Source organism: Lactuca saligna, chromosome 7, assembly GCF_052625555.1.
Source record: "Lactuca saligna cultivar CGN05327 chromosome 7, ASM5262555v1, whole genome shotgun sequence".
NCBI lineage: Eukaryota > Viridiplantae > Streptophyta > Magnoliopsida > Asterales > Asteraceae > Lactuca > Lactuca saligna.
Genome location: NC_136423.1, coordinates 13814382 through 13830927, shown reverse-complemented (window position 1 = coordinate 13830927; position 16546 = coordinate 13814382).

Sequence of the window (16546 nt, the reverse complement as noted above, 5' to 3'; positions counted from 1 at the left end):
AGATCCTTAAGAGTAAAGAAGATAATGGGGATGGGTAATTGGGTTGATTGTTTGATGTTTAACATAATAATTATATTATTGTGAGTTGAAAACCCTATGTACTCACCAGGTTTCTCAACCTGACCCACTCCAGCTTATTTGTATCATAGGTGTCGATATGAAGTTACGTTACACTAAGAGATTAAGGAGATATAAATCACTAGTGATAATGAATGTAAGTTCTGTTTATGCTTATGTTTCTGTATTGACGATGACATCCCAAATGTTTTAAAATGAATAAAAATACTTTTCTTCTAGAAATTTTTTGATAACGTATTTATCATGTTTTACTGGGAAATAATTCCGCAACATTTTTATTAAAAGATGTACTCTGATTTTTTATAAAGCATAAACAAAATCGGTCTTTTCTGACCGTGAAAATGGGGATGTCACAAGGGCCAACAGATAAAGGCACAAAGGACTCCTCAAACCCTAACCTAGCATTTGAACTTTCTTTTGTAGGATCTATTCCATTCAGGTTCAAAGGAGAACTAGCACCATCTATCTGATTGGAACAACGATAAAAATCATGCCAATTTAAAACCTTTTAAATTATTCAAAAACCAACAATTATTACAAAGTTGTTTCAAAATGGTTTAATGTTAGAGTATCCCATAATCAAATCATAACAGCATAAGGAGGTGCACGATCACACCTTCGCCTTCTTGCTATCATCAAAAGTACCTGAAACATAATCAACAACTGTAAGCCCGAAGCTTAGTGAATTTACCAAAAATACCAAAACGTCATACAAACCATATCAATATCATATAAACAAACAATATGCATAATGAACCATCAGCTTGACTGGACTGCCTCGTAGGGCCATCAGTCTATTTGGACCGCTCTCCGAGCCATCGGCACGTCTGGACCGCCTCTCAGGGCCTTCAGCTTATCCGGACCGCTTGTCAAGCCTTCGGCCTGACTAGTGTACCCTCTCGGGCCTGCAGTCTATCCGGTCCGCCCTGGGTATGTTAGCCTTCAGCAAAAAGCAGGTCCGCCTCAACCCAACCCCCAATCAAACAATCATGTGCACATGCTAGCATATATAACAGTCAAACTGATCTAACAGATCACTAATCATAGCAACATCTATAACCAGGATACCAACCTAACCGGTCACTAACATAGCATTATCTTATATACCAGGATACTGACCTACTAGGTCACTAAGCATGTCACCATCCTAACTACCAAGATGCAAATTAATAAGCATATCATGCAATAAACCCAGATACAAATCCGAAAAGGGCCGACATTTGTGCCTTCGACCCTGTTGGTATAGTGAGGAGAAATCACCTCACAAGTAGCTTGGGATGATAAATGTCCAACTCCCCAAATACAACTCCAAACTCAATCACCTACATCCACCAATGATCCACTTTCATAAATTTCCAAATTACTAAAATACCCCCAAAAGTCAAACTAGTCACCCTTGGTCAAAGTCAAGGTCTACGGTCAAGGTCAACAGTCCATGTTGACCTAACTCGTCGAGTGCAAAAAACATCAAAATACTTAACTGATGCCCAACCATAACTTGGGAAAGTGATGCCACGCCGTGGTGTCGATGGTGGAAAAATTTGGTCGCGAAAATAAGAAATGTCACTTCATAGTAATTGAGGGCCACGACGTTGTGATTAGTCAGAACTCGTTTGATCGCAAAAATCTGAATTGCCACAACGTGGTAGTGATGACAACATTGTGGTTTCTTTGTAGAGTGCTTTTTTTTCAAACTCTTCCCGTTAGGTACCCTCAACTTATTCAAAAATGTGTCTTCTAGGTTTTAGTCTTCTAAAATCTCCCGGTTATTTCCAATTAAGCTCCTTCAATGCTTCACTTCTTTCAACACTACAAAATAAGATCAAAAGACTAGAGAAACACATGATCAATCGGTTAAGATAATATAAATCTAAAACTAAATCAAAAAGAAAAGAAAATGAAAACTCAAAAAACATCAGGTTGCCTCCTGAGAAACGCTTCTTTTTAATGGAGTTGTGAGATGGACTCCATCTCACTCTACATTGTTACGGTTGGGAGTGGGATCTCCCTTTCCTCTTTTTGCTTCTTCCACCTCCTTTTGTAGGCTTGAACCCGCCTTATGTATGTTTTTTTGGAATGTTTCTTTCTTCGTTTGAACGTCGCAAGCTCCAAATTTTCTTTTAACTCCTTGGGATTTTTCATTATTCGAGTTCTTCACTTGGATTTCAGCTAGTCCCTTTTTGTCTATCTCCATTCTAGTGAAATTTACCTCCTTTTCCTTCTTGATTATCCTCTTCATCACTTGAACTTATCTCTTCCCTTTCACAAACCTTTTATTCTTGTATTTTTGGTTTAGTAAAGGCAAAGACCTCAAAGATCATCAGTATAGAAGCTATTGGTTTAGTAGGCTTGAATTCTTCTTTACGTTTTTTCTCTTATTATAACCTCTGCTTCCATTAATTTATCTAACTCCTCAAGCTCAGTGTCTTTATCAATAAAAAACACTTCATTTTGAATTTTAGACTTCTCTAATCCTTTGGCAAGTCTTAATGCCATCTCTTATTTAACCACTCGCAAGGTAAGCTTAGATTCACGAATATCTACCTAGGCTTGCACGATATTAATTAATGCCCGTCCAAGGATAATATGAACATCTTCATCCTCTTTCATATCTATTACCAACTCGACGAGTTGGTCTGGGTTTGGGAAACCCTAGATTAGGGGTTATGTACCCTATTTAAGCATCTTAATCCTAACCATTCAACCTCATTTACAGCCTCCATTGTCCAAACCCAAATGCTTATGAGCCATTTTTTGAGTGAATCTTGTGTGATTTGAAGCTTGTGAAGAAGAGGAAAAGCTTGGAGTTTCAGAAGGAAGTGAGTAGATCCGGAAACTACACTTCTTTAGCTACATTTTCTGTAATCAAGTTTCTATCTTGACCACTAGCTCATTAGATATGTTCCTTCCTTTTTATAAGGGTTTTCACCCAAGAATGATCACTATCGGAGAACTGATGACGCAAGTGGGTATTTTCCAGATCTAAGACTTTGAAGGGCTGGTAGGGCATAAAGGTGCAAACTTTATGCCATTAGAGCCCCCATACAAGCCATAGAGTGTCATTTTGGCCTTTTTAGTCCAAGAGGCCATGCATGAAGAGCAAGGCAGGAGTTTTACATGTCCAAGTAGTGTTATGGGTCTAGATCCATGGTTGTAAGCTTTAGTTCGATGCATGGATGGCTTAAGGACCAAGCTTTAGGTCCCAAGGAGTTAAGATTTGAGCTAAACCCATTAAGGAGAGGTATTAATGGGTATAGTTGGAAACTTTAACCTTAAAAGGACATTTTCGAGGTTTAGGTGAGGTATGAAGCTTGGATCTAAAGTATAGGAGATGAATCCATCAAGATAGCCAAACAGACAAGGGGAGTTAACGAGTGCAGAAGGGGGACTCGACGAGTTGTATCAAATTGTCCCAATTTCGTACCAGGTGGAACTCGATGAGTATGTGAAGGGACTCAATGAGTTGTCTTAGATTATCACGAGTTTGAATAGCATAGGGACTCGATGAGTTAGGAGGTAACTCGCCAAGTTGGGTCAACTGGAAGTTGACCTTGACTTTAACTTGGACCAGAGCGTTGAATTTGACTAGGGGTAAAAAGGTCATTTTACCCTTAGAAGGATTTTCAGTTTTTGACTAAGTGTTCCTTGTGAATTTATAGTCGAGGATTCGTTGGAGCAGCCATCAGAGATTCCCCACTTGAGATTTTAGCAGCCAGCTTGAGAGGTGAGTTTTCTCCTATAGGAGCGGGTCGAAAACACCAATGTCAACCCGTTTATGTATGTTAGTGTATGCCAGACCTAAGTTCAATGCCGGGGTTAGCCCGATGTAGATTACATGTTACGGACTTCGGTCCGATGTCGGGGCAATCCCAAGGAATGTTTAGTTTATATGTTATGTGTTGTATGTTTCGGACTTCGGTCTGATATCGGGGCAAGCCCGAGGAAGGTCTAAGCTTTCCAGACTTCAGTTCGATGTCGAGCGGGTCCCGAGGAAGGAATGAATGTTTAGTTATACTTGGTGTCTTTGTGATACTTGTATGTACCTGGTAGGGAGGTGAGTGTGGGTGGGACCTGTATCTCATCACTAGCTGAGTGTGGACAGGGTTCCATATCTCATTATTAGTAGAGTAGGGGCGAGGCCCAAGATAGGTGAGGCCTTGAGACTAGTAGTTATAGTGTTGTGTTTGATTATTATGTACTAGCATGATTATGATTATATGTTTGTATGTGTATAGCGGGTGGGGCCCAAAGACAGGCGGGGCCTAGTAGAAACAGATTTGTATACTGAGTGGGATCGATGCCAAGCAGGGCCTGATGTCAGATTCATCCGATATCAGGTGGGGCCCGATGTAGTGGGATAGGCCCAATGTTTGTAGTATGTGATTATGTGTATGGTATGTGGTAGTTTGGGGAGACTCACTAAGATTCGTGCTTACAGTTTTCAGTTTTGGTTTCAGGTACTTCCATTAGCAAGGGGAAGAGCTCGGGATGACTGCATGACACACACCTCAACTTTTAGCCTGGGATGATTTACTCTGATATATTGACATATGAGTTTGATACAATATTTTGTTATGATGATTTGAGATACATTATTTGTGTATTTTTATGAGATGATGAATGGTATTTATGGTTTTTATGAATAACTAAAACGAAAATTTTGAACCGTATTTTTGGGATGTTACACAAATTCACATGATCACTCACAAAAGCTATGCCTTAACTATCATCAAATAATTTGTTGCTTTTGTCCAAAATCAATTCAATATAACTATCAAAGGCATAAGAACTGACAATGCTTATGAGATGGGATCAAGTAATGAAGGCATTCTCTTTTAGAAGTCAATGGGACTTCTACACTAAAAATTAACTCCTTTTACACCACAACAAAATGGAATTCTGGAAAGAAAACAATGCAACATATTGAAGGTTTCATGAGCGCTATATTTCCAATCAGGTTTGGGGAGTGCTTATTGGAATAAATGTGTTAAAGTTGTTGTGTATCTCATTATTCGAATGCCCTCTCACACACTTGGTAACGAAACACCATCTGAGCTATTATACAAGAAACAAGTTGATTTGTCGAATTTGAAGGCATTTGGTTGTCTATGTTTTATCACATAATCCATTTTAGGACGTAATAAATTCATGTCTAGAGCTCACACTTGTATCCTTATAGGATATCCAATTAGAAAAAAAAACCATATAGAGCTCTTAACCTTACAACAAAAGAAATTCAAGTTACTAGATATGTGAAGTTCTTTGAAGAAATTTTCCCATTACATAACTCTCTAGATAATTTTACTCACCCATATTGTTCTTACATTCCAAATAATTCTACTGATGTCAATAGTTCTTCTTCAGTTTCCCAAAATACCCCTGTTATGTCTTCTATACCATCTCAACCAGTTCTCAAAAGAACATCCCGGGTCCGTAATCCTCTTGCTCGCTTACAACATTACATATAAAATAAGGTGTATGATGATACACATGTTTGTTTGCATACTGTTACAAATCTTTGTATTGATGATTCTCCTTGTCCATCAATTACTTGTTCCTCTCATGTATTCAATGTAATCAAGAACATACCTAAACCTGCCTTCTATCATCAAGCAAAAGGAGATCACAATTAGGAAACAACTATGGATCAAGAACTTGATGCTCTTAATCATAATCTTACTTGGATAATTGTGAAGTTTCCTAAAGGAAAGAAGACAATATCTTGTCGATGGGTTTACAAATTAAAATACAAATCGAATGGATCAGTGGATAGAGACAAAGCTAGACTTGTAGCTAAAGGATACACACAAAAAGAGAGGGCATTGACTATCATAACACTTTCTCTCCCGTATCTTGATGTTAGAAAAGGCTGGCGTATACAAAAATTGGATGTTAACAATGCTTTTTTTGCATGGAGATTTACATGAAGAAATGTATATGCAACTTCCTCATGGTCATCCTTCACAATCTAAACATCTTGTCTATAAACTTCACAAGTCTTTGTATAGATTGAAGCATGCATCCAAACAATGGTATGTGAAATTATCCAAGGCTTTACATGCAAAGGGATATGTAGCATATTTGAATGATTTTTCATTGTTCTTAAAAGGGGGGGGGGGGGCACTAATTATCTTGTCATTGTTGTTGTTTACGTGGATGACATTCTTGTCATTGGAAATGATCAGAAAGAAATTTATAAGATCAAATAATTTCTTAATGATCAATTTCGAATAAATGATTTGGGTTACATCAATTACTTTCTTGGTATACAATTTGATCAATTTGATCAAGTAGTTCAGCAATAGCAATTTGCTAAGGATTTGTTGGCTTTATATTCAATGCAAGATTGTAAACCAATTTCATCACCATTACCTCCAAAGTTACATCTTTTACCCTACATGGATAATAAAATGAGTGATCCTAGTTCATATCGTTAATTTATTCGCAAACTCAACTTTCTTGGGCATATAAGGCCCGATTTAGCCTTTGTTGTGCAATTTTTAAGCCAATTTAATCAAAATCCATGTGCATAACATTACAATGTAGTTCTACATTTTCTTCAATACATCAAAGGTACAATTTCTCAAGAATTATTTTTCAAGAAAGTAAGCACATTCGATATAGAAGCATTTTGTGACTTAGATTGGGATGCATGCCCAATAACAATGAGATTTGTGAACGGATTCTTTATTATTTTTGGAGGGAGTCATGTGTCATGGAAGTTAAAGAAGCAAATTAAAATTTCCTTGTCATTTACAGAAGTAGAATATTGTTCGATGCGTCGAATTTTTGCAAAGCTAGCATGGTTATTGTTAGATTAGAACTATTTTGGTATGTACTTGACCCGATTACGAGCATGGTCCTTTTAGGTTGCCTTCACCATAGAAACTGATAGGATAAACTAAGGAGAAAGAGGATTAATTATGATTTATTAATATATTATAAGAATAATATATTAAAGGATAAATCATATTGTTTGATTAATATTAGTCAAGAATTAATTAATAATTAGTTTTGTGACTAAAAGAGATTAATTAAATAATGGGGACTGATATTGCAATTATATGATAGTTGCAATTGGGCTATGGATTCCTAATGGAAAGGAGATTGGATGAAATCTACGGGAAGCCCATATGCATTTCGTCCAAGGGCTTTCTAAAGGGACTCCATCAGTTGCTTAAGGCATAAGCAGATAATTAGGGTTTCACCTGAAACCCTAACAGCCAACACAAGTATAAAAGGACCCCTAGGGCTCCCAAAAACGTGGCTAAGCATTCTCTAGTAGATCTTAGATGTTTTTGGTGCTACTCATCCCTCTCCTAAGTCATCTTGTAGCTCATGGTGTTTGTGACTCCATTAGAGGTGCAACATTTGAGGCACTATGCTTTCAAGAGTCAAGATCAAGGAGATTTGTGATTGTTATTGCTACATAACAATCAAGGTAAGATCTAAACCCTTTTATTATGATAATATCGATTATTGTATGATAGATCTAGGGTTTATGTGCTTTAGATGATTATTGCATGTTCATTAGACAAACTAGATCCAAAGCTTTAGGGTTTGCATGTACACCATAGGATTGATGTTCTGCCCAAAACCATCAATGGTATTAGAGCCTAGGCTATTTGTTTAATATCTTTGATGCTTGAATGATCATTCTTTGCATGAAAATTGAGTTTTTGTCCTCTGCCTGACTGACTCGGCGAGTCAGTGGATGTACTCGACAAGTCCAGTCCCTGACTCAACGAGTCCCGAGGTTAGACAGACGATATTTCGGGATTTTTACTGCTTTGGCTGTGGGATAATTACCATAAACGCTTTTTATTGACAAAATCCGATTTTTATTGATATTATGTGATTATCCTTACCAAAATAGTAGATAATTGTCAAATTAATTAGATAATCATTGCGTTATGTGATAAACTTGATTTATTTGAATTATTTGATGAATTATCTCGCAAGTGAGCGAATTAGGTCAAATTTCGATAATCATCAATTATTTGATTAATTGAATTATTTGTAATTTGATCTAGATAGTTTTGAAAAATTTCATAACTTTCCCTCAAGTTTTGGAATTTAAATTTTTTATTAAATATTTTAATTTTGAAATATTTAAATTCTAAACCCTAGTTTTTGAAAAGTTCAAATTACACCCTTATTCTTTTATTAAATTAATTAAGTGTATAATTAAAAGAGAGTTAATAAATCCATAATGATATGGTTTACATTTAATTAAATTAAAAGTATAATTTATTAAATTAGACCACGTAGTATATTAAAAGTGTAAAATACACCCTTATAATATATAAAATTAAAAGTCTAATATTATATGTATGAGTAAAAGGTCAGTCTTTCTGTTAGTAGACCTCATTCACGAAGCTGGCCTATAAGGGGTGTTTAAGGAAATTGCATATAAAATGGCGATTGAATGGGTATCCACTCTTATCCACCGCACTCTTGACTAGTGGAGGGTCGTTAGCCGAACGGGTAGGATATGACACAACCTTCCATTATAAGTATAATGAAATACGAAGTAACGAAGCACTTTTATAAATTCCCAAATCTTAGTTACTTTAGGAAAAATGTGGAGTTGGTGCTAATCCATGAAATTGCACATTGCACCTTATTGGTCAATGGAGCGTGTGTGGTTAACCGGCACACTAATATGGAACCAATGAAGGATGGCAATGGGTAGCTTGATGTTTATCATAGATCAAGGGATCATGTGAGGTTAACTAGTACATTGATTAGGTGATTTGTAACATCGAGAGTACCGAGCTAATTTGCATGGTTATCCACACCTTGTTTGTGATCCTCGATATCCCAGTCACAAACTTGAAGGGCACAATCGAGATTTAAACATGCAATTGAAAAGTTCAATGAATCTCAAAAGATCTAGGAGTTTCAATTCATTTAAAACTTAAATTTCCTTTTTCATTTTTCATTGTGGAAATTGGTAAATCTTCATTTACCTACCTTCAAATGTTCTGCAATTTGGATTACGGCATTCCTCTTATAAATTGTAAATTATTGTGTTGGGTCCTAGACTTAATATCTCATTTGGGTGTTTTATTAAGGACTCAATCAACTAACTTGAATATACTTTCGTTTTGCAGATGTCAAAGTCTAACACTATGGTCTTTCTGAATCTGTTGAGAAAAGTTTTCCACTTCAAAAAAGTTTTCCACTTGAAGATGGTGTTCCACTTGAAGATGGTGTCTGATAGCGAAGAAATGGATTTCGATCGCATGATTTGATGATTGGATTTTTGAGTTGCTGCTTAGAGTTATGACACATCTCTTAGGAATATCTAATAGCATAGTTTTTCATTTGAATTGCATTGTAAGGACAAGTTTTTCTGCACCTTTTATAAATAAAATAAATTTTTTTGTCTTATTTATATATTTCCTTGCAATGGCATGTATGAAAATTGATGTTTGTGTATTTGTATTTTTAGCAATATTGAAATGGATATGATTCTTAGTTATGTTATTAGTGGTAATGTCACGAATTTACCAAATAAGGAAAGATTCTTGTCCCCCAAGTTTCAGTTGGACAGAAACTTGGAATCATACAACTTGTATTATATGATGAATGAGAATCTTCATAATTGGAAAATTAAGACTAATTCCTTGATAAAAAGTCAGGTGAAGGACTAGGTGAACTGGTACACAATGTTGTGCACTAGTCAATTCCACCACAAAGAACAATAAGATTATTCGTCATGATTTACTAAAAGTCTAGTAAATGTGGTTATGCTTACAAGATTATGTATAGTTCTAAATCATTGAAAAGTTTCAATGAATGGCAGAACGAATAAGAAGAATCAAATAGGTAGAAAGATAAAAGTTTCTCCAATCTGAAAAGATGGGAGCATACTCTAGTATCGTGTTTTCTGATCGTCTTATTAATTATGAAACCATATCACAATTAATCCTCTAAGGACACCTTAGTGCACTAGTATGGCTAAGAAGAGGAATTGAAAATTATTGAAATGGTTAAATCAAAAGGATGAGTCATACTTCATTCCAGTATCAAATTTTAGATTCATACTCCAAGATTGTGACTTGAGTGATGCATTTTAAGAAGTTTTTAACACACTCATCAAATGTGGAGTAGAAAAATGTTTTCTTACTCTTTCAAGTTTGAAAGTGGTAAGTTGTGATGTCTTGAATAAGACAAAGACCAATTAATACCAATTGTGTATAATGTTTGTCTTGATAAGAATCCGCACTAACTCTTGAATATTTGTTTGTCAGAGAAATGTTTCTTGACGAGCGAATCTTATATGTCAAGAGTTCAGTGGGAGTCTAAATGATATTGAAAAGTTTCAAGAACAAATCAAGAGTAAACCTTTTAGACACTAGCACGCGACTTGAGGTTTGTAACCTATCGTGTTAACTTATTCTTGTTTCTATGCCATTCTAGTAAAGTTACCTATGCATATGAGTTCTACAAGTTCTCAATAGATTGCATAAAGGCAAGAACCTTGTTTAATGAAAGTACATTGACTAGTATAGGTGAGCTATTAAATAACTTGGAAGCAATGGTGGGACCCTTGATGGCAAGAAATTAAGGATGATCAAGTTCTGTCCATAAGAGTTTGGATTTGTCACAAACATAATCTTATGATTATATTTATGACAAATTCACATGGATAGGAACACGTACACCATAAAAAGTAAGTGTCATAAGTTTTCTCTCCTTCATGAAAATGATTGTGAGGAAACGCTTTCACTAGGAATATTTTAAGGAGATAGCGATTATGTAAATTGCATTCTCAAATTCGATTATGATTACGACATCCCTCTTCACAGTTTGAATTGTGAGATTTGGCAATAAGTCTGAATCTTCGGGACTTACTGTTTTAGGTTATGAAATGGTTTAGACACACATATGAGGTTTCTAAGGAAAGGTGTATGAGTTTGAGAAACTTGGATAAAGGTTTATCGAAGCATCTCGTATTAGAAATATGAACTTTGGAAGTTAATAAGTATTGATTTCCATAAGTCCAACTGTTTTCTGAATACATGTCAAAGCTAGTGGGAGAATAAATGTTATGATGGTATAGATATAATTATCATGTTAGTGGTAGCATGATTATTATTTTAAGTGTTGCAAAGTTAGCAATATTAATTATAGAAAACAAAAGTTTCACTTTGCAAAGTTGCAGTGGTTGAAAAGTTGTTTTTCTATAATTAAGGGAGAAAATATTATACTTCCTTTCAAAATCTAAAAGCTTGGATCGAGAAATTTTAATAGAATTTAGTCAAAGGACATATATGGATATTATGTTGAAAAGATTCAACATAAAGGAATTCTATATATGACAATATTATAGCTAGAAATTGGTAAAGTATCACGCTTTCATTATGGATCGTGTCTCATACGCTTCGGGTATAGGATCGATTGCATTTGCTGTAATATTTGACCGTTCTAAAATTTTTCCAAATGACTAGGGCATTAAGAAGGAAAAGGGAGTGGAACCGGATTTGAGTAAATTAATTAAACAACTGTTAAGGACAATCTAACGTTCGCCAAGGATTGGTCGCTTGTGGACAACTGGAAGTATAGTAATGGATGGACCATATTGACATTATTATGAATAGATAAGTCTCTATTTAGAATGAGTTGTCATATGACAAATATGGAAACATTTCCATATAAGGAGTTGGATATCGAGAATCCATGTGTAGATTAGAAACTTTTATGCAAGAAGGATATTCAAAGGAATGTACTTTGAATTTGAGATTTCATGTCTATGGAATTGTCTTGTAACAATCTCCAATAGAGCCCTTTGTAATTTCTTTGGCAAAGTCTTTGTGATTTTGGTACTGTGACATTATAAAGAGTCATTGCATAAAATGTTAGAATCAAACATATTTTAATAGTGGGAAGAATTTGATATTCTTACACTAATGATAAGGATTAGGAGTTGTGAAATGAGAATCATTGGAAATGTTTTTCATTTGATATATTTCACAAAGTATGGACCATAGGAAAACAAAGTGTTCATGCTTGGAGCATGAGACAAATGTTGTTATGATTCAAGTAAAAAGTTGATTACCCGAGACAACAAATAATGAGTAATCAATATGGTGATTAAATAAAAGTGCCTTATTTATACTCAAAAGTTTGGGGCGAGCATTTTAGTCGAATATATTGTTGAGTCTGATTTGATGAGTAGGTACAAGCGAGCATTTTAGTCGAATTTTATCCACTCCTTTTACCCAAAGTGGGATAAAAACGATATATATGGGCCCCTCGATGATTTAGTGATGACACCCTAAGCACTTGGCCAAGCCGGGACTAAGTTGATGTGTTCAATTGTAGTCTATTGTCAATCATCGTAAATCGGAAATCGGGAAACAACACATGAATAGAGAGTTTGATTTAAATCTATGTCTCAGTTCATACGATATCTAGAATGGAGGAATATATGATCCCTTATCTAAAGGACGCGTTACTAACAAGATCAGAGTTGATGTAACACCCAAAGTTGGAAAGCCAAGAAAAGAAAGAAAACCCCAATTTTAAGGAGAGACTCGGCGAGTCCAAGGAGGGACTCGGCGAGTCTGAGCGGGGTCCGGGTCGAGGAGTAAGCGACCGACTCGGCGAGGCGGCCAAGGTGACTCGGCGAGTCTGGTATGGGCAAGGAAAACCCTAAATCCAGGACTTGGAGCTTATTTAAATGCCTCATTCTCTTCCCTAAGGCTCCTTTAGTGCCTCTTTCACTCAGAACAATAAACCCTAACTGCTATAATCGTTTTGGAGCAAGATCTAACCCTTGGTGAAGCTTTTTGGAGCTTGAGAGAGAGGATAGTCATTGTGAAGCAAGAAGGGGGCCTTGGATCTAGAGTTGGTGGAGCATTTCTGAGCATTTAAGGTAATAAATCGTTACCTTCCCTCTTTTGGTTTAATAGATCAACCTTGGCTATGAGATTTGGAGCTTTTATGCCATGCTTAAGAACTATTTTGAGTTAGAAGCCCAGATCTAAAGTTACTACTTCAGATCTGAGTGTATCTTGGCCTGGAAAGTCATAAAGTATCTGTTTTTGGGTTGATAGTGAAGCCTCTTTGTCTTAAACCCTAGTTTGGATTGTTTTAAGCTTAGATCTCTTGATCTACACGTAAAGTTTGCCACTTTACGTGAGGGATAGGCCCTAGAAGTATGGATCTATGAGTTGGAAGCCCTGTTTGGCTCGAAAAGCCACTGCATGGACTAAGGACTGAATAGACTCGACAAGTCCTTTGAGGGACTCGGCGAGTAGTATGAAGATGGAGGCGAACTCGACGAGTTGGATGAACAACTCGGTGAGTCTGTTGAAGATTGCCTTGGACTCGGCAAGTCTATTCTTGGACTCAGCGAGTCAAGTCGCGAAACCCCAAACCCTTCGAGTCAAGGCTCAATTTAGTGAGTTGAGTGGGGACTCAGTGAGTTGGACAGGACAGAACTCGGAAATCAGTGAACTCGGTGAGTCAGTAGGTTGACTCGGCGAGTAGGGTCAACATGGAAGGTTGACTTGGGCCAGGACTTTGACTTTGATCAGAGTTGAGTTAGTTGACTTTTAGAGGTCTGTCAAGCTAAGTGTCGCTTTGTTATTGGTAGCTCAGAGAGTTAGAGGAGCAGCGTTTCAGAAGGTGGTTGGTTAGCAGTCTGAGGGTTACCAGTAGAATTCAGCAGTTTAGGTGAGTTTCCTTCCAGTAAGAACGGGTCTAAGGCCACAATGCCGACCCGTTCAGTTAGCAGTAGTTTCCCGACTTCGATCCGATGCAGTAGTTAGTATGTTTGATGCCTTCGTGTCTCAGACAGGATTTGCGTGCTATGTGTTATGTGTTATGTGTTCCGGGCTACGGCCCGATGCAGTATGCAGTATATGTGTTTATGCTAGTTGATATGTTATGCTATGCTATGTTCAGTCAGTTTCCGGACTTCGGTCCGATGCAGGGGGCAAGGCCCCAGTTAGTCCGGACTTCGGTACGATGCAGGGGACAAGGTCCCAGTCAGTTTCCAGACATCGGTCCGATACAGGGGGCAAGGCCCCAGTTAGTCCGGACTTCGGTCCGATGCAGGGGACAAGGTCCCAGTCAGTTTCCGGACTTTGGTACGATGCAGGGGGCAAGGCCCCAGTTAGTCCGGACTTTGTTCCGATGCAGGGGACAAGGTCCCAGTCAGTCTCCATACTTCGGTCCGATGCAGGGGGCAAGGGCCCAGTTAGTCCGGACCTCGGTCCGATGCAGTGGGCAAGGCCCAATATGTGCTTTATATGTTATTGTATGGTATGGGGTAGTTTGGGGGAGCTCACTAAGCTTCGTGCTTACAGTTTCAGTTTTTGGCTTCAGGTACTCAGTTTTCAAAGGAGGAGCGCGGGAAGATTGCAGTGCACACACCATAGTCAGCTAGCCTGGGATGTTTTACTCTGATAATAAGTTTGTATTTCGAATTAATGCTACGAAATTATGTTATGATTTATGATACGGTTTTTATGGATATGGTTTTAGTAATGTTTTAAAAGAAATTTTTAGTCGTGATTTTTGGGATGTTACAGTTGACAACGGCTTTTGAAAGCTACGATTGCTGATCAGGTTCTGAAGTCATATGCAAAATCGTTATTAGACTTATCCAAGTGGGAGACTGTTGGATTAGGTGTCTAAGCTCATAACTATTTTGATATGTACTTGACTCGATTAGGAGCATGGTCCTTTTGGGTTGCCTTCACCATAACAACTGATAGGATGAACTAAGGAGAAAGATGATTAATTATGATTTATTAATATATTATAAGAATAATATATTAAAGGAGAAATCATATTGCTTAATTAATATTAGTTAAGAATTAATTAAGAATTAGTTTTGTGACTAAAAGAGATTAATTAAATAAAGGAGACTGATATTGCAATTATATGATAGTTGCAATTGTGCTTTGGATTCCTAATGGAAAAGGGATTGGAAGAAATCTATGGGAAGCCCATATCGATTTTGTCCAAGGGATTTCTAAATGGACTCCATGAGTTGCTTAAGGCCCTAGCAGCCCACACAAGTATAAAAGGATCCCTAGGGCTCCTAATAGCATGGCTAAGCATTCTCTAGTAGATCTTGGACATTTTTGGTGCTCCTCCTCCCTCTCCTAAGTCATCTTGTTGCTCATGGTGTTTGTGACTCCATTAGAGGTGCAACATTTGAGACGCTAAGTTTTCAAGAGTCAAGATCAAGGAGATTTGTGATTGTTATCACTACATAACAATCAAGGTAAGATCTAAACTCTTTTATTACGATAATATCGATTATTGTATGCTAGATCTAGGGTTTATGAGCTTTGAATGATTATTGCATGTTCATTATACAAACTAGATCCAAAGTTGTAGTGTTTGCATGTACACCATAGGATTGATGTTCTGCCCAAAACCCATTAGTTATCTCGTCTTCTTCATGAATTCATGAATTGGAGGTTCCTAACATTACACATATACCTTTAAAATGTGACAATCATGCTGCAATATACATTGCTAGTAATCTAGTTTTTCATGAGCAGACCAAGAACATAAAAGAACATAGATTTGGACTACCAAGAACATAAAAGAACATAGATTTGGACTGTCACTTTGTCTGTGAAAAATTTCAAGATTGAATGACTTATTTCTCTATCTCATGTTTCAACTAATCATCAAAAAGCATATATTTTTACTAAATCACTTCAACCTACTCCACATCATGAAGCATTGTCCAAGCTGAATCTCATTACATCGCCTTCAGCTTGAAGGGGGTTGTTAGAGTTTGTTATATTTCAGTTAGAGATAGAAGGGTAGAATTGTCTTATGAACATAATTAGTTTAAGAGAGTTCATTATTTCTCCATGTATATATATGTATGTATTGATGGTTGAAGTTCTTAATGATATGGAAGATTCCTTCTTATTGAATCTCTTGTTCTTCTCATTGTTACATCACAACACTTTTTGCTATCTTTCCGCCCCAGTAAAAGGTTATTACATGTTCTCTTAAGACGTTTAATAGCATTACAAGTACCTCTCTCTCTCTCTCTCTCTCTCTCTCTCTCTCTCTATATATATATATATATATATATATATATATATATATATATATATATATATATATATAGAGAGAGAGAGAGAGAGAGAGAGAGAGAACAATTACGTCCCAAGCTTCTAATTAAGGATAGCCTTACATAATATCAATCTACCAAACATAAGAAAGATTTCTAGCCATCCAATTTGTCAAGTTTATCTGAAACTTCTTGATATGCGACATCCAGTTGCTAATTTGTTTATGCTAGCTCCGACTAGGACCCCTAGGTAACTCTAAACGTGAACGAACCTTCACCACAATCCAAGTCCCTGAATGAGGTTTAACGCTAATATGCCTTACTGTTTCTTAATGATGTTTATCTCTTGCCTTACTGTTTCTTAATGATGTTGTCTCTTGTTGTATTGCCCACTTATTTTTTTTA